Here is a 9,160-nt window from a genome sequence, read left to right as displayed (position 1 = left end):
TGTACATGATCTTGTACAAACTTGAACTCTTTCATTAGTTCTAACAGTTTGTTGATGGAATCTATTGACTATTCCATATAGGAAATCCTATGGTATGAAATGTATTTCTTCCCTTCTAATCATTATACCTCTGACTTATTTCCTTGTTTTTATTGTACTGTCCAGACCTGCAGCACAGCACTGACTATGAAGAGTGAGAGCAGACACCTTTTTTTTTTTTCCTGTCTTTGTCTTTTTTCTCCATTTAATATAATTCATGCTGAGGGCTCTCAGAGGATACCATTTATCATGTTAATGAAGTTTTCTTTTATGTTTGTTTAAAAAATCATGAATGATGTTGACTTATAACAAATCTTTTTTTGTGTGTGTGTATCTTTTAAGGACATCATATGGTTTTTCTCCTCTAATCTGTTAAAGGGAAGACTTACACAAATAGATGTTTTTTCCAGCAATGAAGGTAGAATTCTTTTCTGGTTAGTTCAGTAATGGGCAGTCACTGGAGAAGATTCAACCAGTATATGACTGTGTATGAGACACGCCTTGTGTGGCTCTTCAGATCATGCTTTCCTGCTCTCTGCTGCCTGACCCTGGGCTTCTTTAGGCCAGGGGGTCGCTTTACATCATCAAGAGAAAGTTCAGAGAGCTTTGCTTGATAGGAACCTATTGTTATTTTTTTAAACATCTTTATTGGAGTATAATTGCTTTACAATGGTGTGTTAGTTTCTGCTTTATAACAAAGTGAATCAGTTATACATATACCTATGTCCCCATATCTCTTCCCTCTTGCATCTCCCTCCCTCCCACCCTCCCTATCCCACCCCTCCAGGCGGTCATAAAGCACCGAGCTGATCTCCCTGTGCTATGTGGCTGCTTCCCACTAGCTATCTATTCTACGTTTGGTAGTGTATGTATGTCTATGCCGCTCTCTCACTTTGTCACAGCTTAGGAACCTATTATTAAGCGAGAAAACAACTCTCTACAAGTGGGGAGACTTGGAGAGGAAAAGTGGTCAAAGCTGAGCTCTCACCAGCTACAGCTCTGCTAGTAACGAGCAAAGAAGAAAGGAAGCCTGTTGCTTTCTGTTGTGATGGGTCCCCAGAAACTTACATCTCTTCTAGGGCAGCACACTGCAGAGGCCTGCTTGTTCCAGGCTGACCGGCCAGGATGCTGGAAGGTTACCCGGACACGGGGAGATCTTGTGTTCAACTTGAGTTTTCTTGCTGAAGTTCCAGCCAACAACTGTAGGAAGAAAGGTCATCATTGGCAAAAGTCCTAACGAGGTGGTTTATGACAGTTCATGTTACCTCTAACCCACTGAAATGGGAGTTTTGTTGAAGGTCAGAGTCAGCATAGTGGGGAAATCAGGACAGTTTAAACTTTGGTTATGTGACTATGAGTATTTGGTGGAGGGCAGTTTTCAAACTGGGGCTTCCATTTTGTTTTTTCCTTAATAATATCTTCATTTCCAATATTTTTACTGACTGTCTCTTCCATCTATATATGAGAGTGTGTGCGTGTGCGCGCGCGCACGTGTGATACGTGTCTTTTCTCTCTTCGTCAGGTATGTCCCCTTAAGTGCGTTAATTTTTCCTCTGTCTGCGTCTTGAAGTTCAAGTCCACAGATGCCTGGAGTTCATGTACTTAAGCATAATTATCCTACCAGTTAATAAAAAGGAAGGAGTAATATGAACACATTGGGAAAAAAGATTAAACTTCTTACTGTTTAATATGAAATACTGACACTGAAGAAGATAAAAATAAAACATAGAATTCACTACAAAAACAAGGGCATAGGGCTTCCCTGGTGGCGCAGTGGTTGAGAGTCCGCCTGCCAATGCAGGGGACACGGGTTCGAGCCCTGGTCTGGAAAGATCCCACATGCCGCGGAGCAACTGGGCCCGTTGAGCCACAACTGCTGAGCCTGCGTGTCCGGAGCCTGTGCTTCTCAACAAGAGAGGCTGCGACAGTGAGAGGCCCGCGCACCGCAATGAAGAGTGGCCCCCGCTCGCCACAACTAGAGGAAGCCCACGCACAGAAACGAAGACCCAACGTGGCAAAAAAAAAAAAAAAACAAGGGCATAGATCACAATCTGGTCAACAAGTGTTGTCAATTCAAAGAATATTTACAGCCAGTCTCTTCATAATTGCCCTGTAATCTTACAAGTCATATATGAAAGAAGCAAATTTGATAACCTAAAAATTCACATGACATTACCAATAATGGGTTACAAAGCTAAAAGAAACTTTATCAAAATATCATTAATTATAATATATTTAAATTAATCATGCCAGAAGAAAAAAGCTTTATTAATGTTTTATCTTCTCTAAGAAATATGATATTATATTGTTACCATATAAAGTAATCAAAAAGTAGGCAGGCAAAAATTTAGGAAATATTCTTAAAGTGTGGTAGGAAGTTTATATATTGATAGAGTATTTAATATATTATTATATAATAATGATTATGTTATATAGTTATAATTATATCATGTATTATATAGTTATAATTATAAATTATATATAGTAAATCATGATTAATATATTATTTTTATGTACTCTATTTTTCTCTTTAAAAAAATTTTTTTATTGAATGATTCTTTAAATTCTATAGTGCTTTACAATTTTCAAAAGTTTCACACACATGATTTTATATAATCCTATAATAAGCCTTTTTTTCCTCCTATCCCTGTATTTCCCTCTCCCTGCTGGTAACCACTAGTTTGTTCTCTATATCTATGACTCTGCTTCCTTTTCTTGTTTCATTCACTAGTTTGTTGTATTTTTTAGATTCCATATATATAATTATTATATTATATCGTTATAATTATATAATGCATTATATAGTTATAATAATTATATTCATTATATATAGTAAATCATGATTGACATATTATTTTAAAAATACTCTTTTACACCTTTTAAAATTTGTCAATTTGGGTGATTTCTCATTTTAAATAAATATTACTTTTGTACCAAATTTTGTATTTGTAATTAAATTTTTTTTCCTTAAAGAGGACACTCCCCCCAGGTTGTATATACATCAGGCCCTGCCCCAAACCTGGATTTACCCAAATCGCATATCCTGTCTGCCCAAGGACATATCTTCTGTCCTCCAAAAGCATCAAAACCCCAAAGCCTTTGGATGCCAGGCCTGCACCCAAGTCTAATACACCCCACGCTGCGGTGGCATAAATTAGTTCACTTATTATTGTGGCTTTGATTTCCCCCTTCATTTATGGCATCTAGGGGTTTCCCTTTCTTTCAAGCTTGGATATGCATTTCTAAAGCATCTTTGGAAATACTTTATTGGGTATTTTTTGTGTTGGGAATGGAAAGGAACGCCTGCACCATGTTCATCAGTCCGTGGCCAGAAGTGAACACTTGCTTTCTTTTGTAAGTTATTGAGGTACACATGACAGAGGATCCAAATTCCTCTTGAAAGAACTAACGATAATGCTGAACAGGCCTTGTAATTTTCAAAGCTCTTTCATATACTTTGTTTCATTTGACCCCTATAAGGATCTATGCAGTAAGTATGTAAGAGGTGTTATCATCCCTAACAGAGGAAGGAAAGGGAGCCCGGGGATGTGACTTCTCTGGGATCCCACAGTTGGGAATCGGGAGGGCTAGGCTCCCATGGAACTGCCCGTCCCTCTCTGCTCCTCCGCGACCCTCTCACTCCTTTCACCTGGCTTGGTACTGAAATCGTTCAGCATATCTCCCCAAACCCAGGACAGCACAGCCCTAGATGAGAACCTGTGCTTCTCAAATTGAGTCTGCCCTAGAATGAGGGGAAAGAATGAAAGGAATTCTCCACTGTGGCCCATCCCAGAAGAGTCCCATCAGGTAAACATTCTTTCCTAGTAGAAATCTGTTGGGAAAAAATTATCTTTCTGAACACAGGTCAACTGCTGTTGCTAAAATTGGAACATGATTAGTTACCACTAAAAAAAGTCCCTCTAAAAAGTGCCATTTCCAAGCAGCTGATGGCAATATGGAAAGAACAGATGGTATTGGAGGCATCCACGTCTGGCGGGGAGCTGGAAGGCTTGTTGTAGTCATTTCTGCTTCCTGGGTAATAAAACTGGAACTGAGGGCCCATCCTCATTCTCAAAGTTGAATTATTGTGAAGGGATTTTTTTTTTCCATACTGATAGATTCATTTGGTTCCATCTGTCCTAGGATGAAGGTTAGCATCAGAAAGCTATTGTTTATTAAATGTTAACTTAAGAGGAATGTTACTAGCGAACTGACCCTTATTTCGTAGACATTTCGGTCAGAATTTCTTATCTAAACCTATTGCCCAACCATTATGTCCCTCCATGTGATTAATATCACAGGCTCATAGCTCAGCTCCAAAGCATTCTTGGCTCTTTTGATGACATGAACCCTGGCAATTACCAATTGTGATTTACACACGGTTGCAGTTGAAGATTCTTCTAAAACAACAATGAAATTTGTTTGAGGGGAAATCTGTTTTAAGAACTGGCTCGAGAAAAAATTAAAAATAGAAACAAACAACCAAGTAAATCCCTTCTTCGAAATGCATGTAAGTCCATCATGGTTTCCTGTCAGAGGCACTTTATAAGGCAGATAAATTATGGGGAGCAAATGCGGACCCAAATGCTTAGGACCAGGCATGTGCTATTTTTTAAGATGAAAGGGCTATAACTTCACTTGCTGTTTCCAAAGGTATTGGATGATTTCACTCACACTGTTTCTTCCATGCTGACTGGTAATGTTTGTCATTATATAGAGGGCATTTAAAATGAAATAGAAGCAAATTCTTCTATGTCCACAAGCTTGACAAAATGTAAGTGTTGCCTGAATGTGTTTTGAACTCCTACTTTAAAATGTCTCGTGGTGGTCTCTCTTTAACAAGACAAGTAATCCATCATCTTCATGTCTCAGTCAAACTAAGACAAGAAGAGTCCCATTTTAAGGTCCTGCTGTGCAGGCTTCCCATGTCTGAGCCTCCACAGTGCTAGCTGGTCTAAATCTTTACCTCTCCCATAGCAGCATCAATGAACCCTTTCCTCTGGCACCCTCAGGGGCTCCCCGAGAAATCTGGCAAATGAGGGGGCATTGCAGCAGCCCTAAATCATTTGACAGAACGGATCATGAACTTTGAGCCACTGTGTTACCAAATAGTTGAGGGACCAGAAATTCTGGAATTGCACTTCACTGTGACTAAATATTTTCTGCATAACACACTGAAAATCACACACTTTGGGAATGTTAGTGGTTACCAGGGTTTTTCAGGAACTTCTAGTTTTCCGCTGAGACCCTCACCTCCCTGGAAGTGAATTACCACCGTAGTCTCCCTTATAAGTAAGGATGGTGGACATATATCTGTCTGATCAGCAACCCTTCCACTGTAGAATTTTTGGGGAAGGTCACGTGAGAAGCAGTGAGCCTCTCGTTCATATTCTGGGATGGGACTAGCGGCCTGTGGTAAATGGTGATGAAACAATTAAGTTACTGTCTCTGGTCTCCTGTGAATGCCTGCCCATTGAGGGACAAGCATGGAACTAGTGAAGAAATGCCATTGTCGAGAGGTTTCAACTTGAAGAATGGCTCCATTCTCTCCGGATGCAATAGCCAATGAGACTAAGATTATGTTCCATTATAGAGAGGATGGGTCCCCATTTTGAAATTGTATTTATGAAAATAAGAAAGTGTGTACGTATAGGGTGGCAGGGAGAGGAAGAGGGCCACACACAACTCTTGCTTGTTATGGGCTCAGCATCCCTCCCGGAGTTGCCTGCACTACTCCTTGTGATGTGGTCAGATGCTTCTCTCGCCCCGACCAGCCCTGACTATGAGGCAGGGCTTATGACCAAGTTAAGACCAATCAGAGTCACATCCCCCAGATCTTGAATCTACAGTTACACAAGGCGGAAGGTGATGGCAGTGAGGCCCCCAGAGCACTGTTCAAAGAGAAGGCCATGAACACCTGCTGCTGCTGAGATATGTGGGACCAGAGCCATCCTGGGTCCGTTATTTCTGAAGCCCCAATGCTCAGCCTTTCCATTTGATTCAGAGAAATGACCCAGAGCCCTTCCAAAGAACCCTGCTTGTCCGACCCACGACTTGAATGGCATACAATTTAATACAAGACATATTACTGTTGACCTTCTAGGACACCAGACACTGTGCCAGATTCTTTCAGATGTATAAAACTTCGCTTCTTACCACGGGAAGAGGAATGATACCATCTCACATCCCTCGGACACATCAGGGTGCTCCATCTGCTGTCTCTGCATCTGTGCCGATGTGTTGGTATAAAGACAGCCCAGAAACCCTCTGGACCTGGAGTAGAATAGTTCTGAGGTCTGTATTTTGCCTCATTTCCAAGTCTTCCCCCACGGGATTAAGTCTTTTATCACCCCCTGCGGTAGGTCTTGCTTCATAAACACCCATTGCTGGTGGCCTCCCTTGCCCTGGATTATTCTCCCCCTTCTTCACTTCCCCAAATAAAATATTTTCTCTCAAATCCTTGTCTCTGGGTCTGGTTCTGGGAGAAACCAGACAAAGCCAGGGGCTGCAGTGTTGGATCTCTGTGAGGATGTGGCTCAGAGCCTGGCGTGTCTGAGCCACTCTGTGAATGCCAACCCACCCATTTTACGGATGAGGACCCTGACACGGAGGCGGCAGGAATCAGCCTGCTGGTAGATGGTATTTGCAGGATGGCAATTAGAATTTACCCTGCATCCAACTCCTACCCATTGCCTAGACTGGGGTTCTCAGCCTGGGCCCTGCTGACTTTTGGGCTGGTTCTTTGCTGGGGGCAGTGGAGGGAGGTTGTCCTGTGTAGAACGTCCGGCAGCATCCCCGCCTCTCTGTACTAGATGCAAATAGCACCCTCCCCCAGCAGTGACAAGCAAAAATTGCCAGATTGTCTCCAAATAGCCAAACAGCCCTGCAGGGAGGGAGGATTCCCCCTCGTTGAGGACCACCAGTGAGAGAGCTGGAAGAAAGCCCGGTGATACCTCGGAGTCCACACTGATGGAGATATGCAGAGTGGCGGCATGTACGCAGCCTTCTCCTTGACCCTGCATAAACCTTTATCCAGTCTTGCATCCTCTGACTCTAAATCTGGCCCACTTTCCATCCTGCTAGGCTCCCCGAGACCAACTGTTCCATTGCTCGGCTTGTTACAAAATTCTTTCCTGTTGCACCCAAATCTGCCTCCTGGGAAATTACTTCATCAGCGTGCCCTGCGGAGCCCGGCAGGAGGCTAATCCCTCCTCGTGGACCGGCACTTCAACTATGGGAAAACAACCCACACGTCCCCTGCCCTATAGATGGACACCTACTGCGTGCCCGTGCTATAGACACGCTGGGAACAGTTGTTAGACGGGGAGTTCAAAGTCCTAGACTCCTTCTTCGATCTTGCAAAAGAACTTCCAAGAGCCCAGAGTCTATGTACTTTAAAGCCTGCAGTTAACTGTGAGGTACCCTGACCACAGCGCAGTGTTTAGGAACCTCGGACTAACTCATTCCAGCTCCGGGCAGTAGAGTTCTGATTCGTTTCCTAAAGCAGCTACCGAAAAGATGGTTTTTGAAGAAAGTATTGAAAAGAAACTCTTAAAATAATAGACTAGTCCATACTAGGTCAAGAGAGATACATATTTCTATCCAGTTTCATTTTCAGCCAAATAGTTTTGATAAGGTTTATACAAAAAAGCCCAGATGTTGACACCCAAAAATGTTGGTTCAGTTTCCTTCCCCAGGTAGTGGGATTAAAGGAGATTCAGAACATTTTTCTCCTTGGTTCTTTTCTTCATTTTAAGGCATGTAGAATAAACGTGTGTGTGTGTGTGTGTGTGTGTGTGTGTGTGTGTGTGTGTGTGTGTATATATATATATATTCGTATAAATTGCGATCAGTTTTTGAGTTATTTATTAAATTGTAATGATGACCATCTTTTTGCTGTTTCTTAAAGGGATGATGACACCTGGTGGAAATAAGTCACAGGAGAGCAGGGTCAGTCACAGGACTGGACCATCTGGGGAATAAGAAAGTATTTGAATGACAGGCTTGGAAAAGACTGCAGGTCACCTCCCTTCATTTAAGGGAGTGAGAACGAGGATAGTCATGGGACCACAGCGTGTCCAGATGAAGATCCGGAGTTAAAAGAAATGGACTAAAGAACAAAAGTGACAGCAGAGAAGAGATTTCCAAAGATGAGTAAAGAAATAAATAAAAATAGGCTCATATCTACTCAAGCTAAGTCGCTCACTCAGCTCACTGGGTAAGCGTAGTCCCTCATAAATGTGAAGGATTATTCAATTCTCATTTGCCTAAGCCTTTAATTTACATGCCCTATATTCTATTTCAAGGGTTTCCAGTCTTCCCAAACGAGCACATGATTTTCCTCTTTCCTTTTTAACTGCTCCTTATTCAATGAAATTAATGACAATGGCTGGCTTTTTTCTGGGAAGAGTTTTCTGATTTCCTGTTCACTGTTGCCCCAACTAACTTTACCCCTTACGCAACTTTAAGCCTTTGACACACATCCCTTCTTGTGGATAGATGTTCTCTCGTCCTCCTCTCAGCAGAGTCTTAATGTTATTTCTGGCTGCTGGAATCAGGGTCCAGGACAGAGGCCACGTCAGTCGTGGCTCTCCCTTCAGCCACAGGAGTTGGGCTGATAAGCACCCAGCTTCCAGGTTTGTACAAAACCCCACCTGTGCACCCGCCCACTCCTTTTTAAAATGAAACGTAAGTCTACATTTCAAACCACATCACAGCCACTGGATACCACAGAGGACAGCCTCTATTCTGCTGGAACGATTTCTGGATCTTTTGAGAGTGATTCCATTTCATGTTGAAAGAAGTGTGTGTGTGTGTGTGTGTGTGTGTGTGTGTGTGTGTGTGTGTGTGTGTGTGTGTGTGTGTGTGTAAGACAGAAAACTGAGAACTGAGAAAGGGATAGAGAGAAAGAGAGAGAGTAATTCTAGCAAAGTAATGTGCATGGGTACTGGTGGGTAATGCTACCCTAAATAACTTGGACTTCCACTGGCTGGCTTTTGTTCATAAAATGCTAATCCTCTCAGGTGCAGACCTATATAAAACATTGGGGATTAAAGTCTGCACAGAAATCTCAAATCTCTTCTGCTGCATAAGGTAAAGATATGTTTAAACTAACCGTTCG

This window comes from Tursiops truncatus, chromosome 18, assembly GCF_011762595.2.
Source record: "Tursiops truncatus isolate mTurTru1 chromosome 18, mTurTru1.mat.Y, whole genome shotgun sequence".
Lineage (NCBI taxonomy): Eukaryota > Metazoa > Chordata > Mammalia > Artiodactyla > Delphinidae > Tursiops > Tursiops truncatus.
This window is presented reverse-complemented; position numbering follows the sequence as displayed.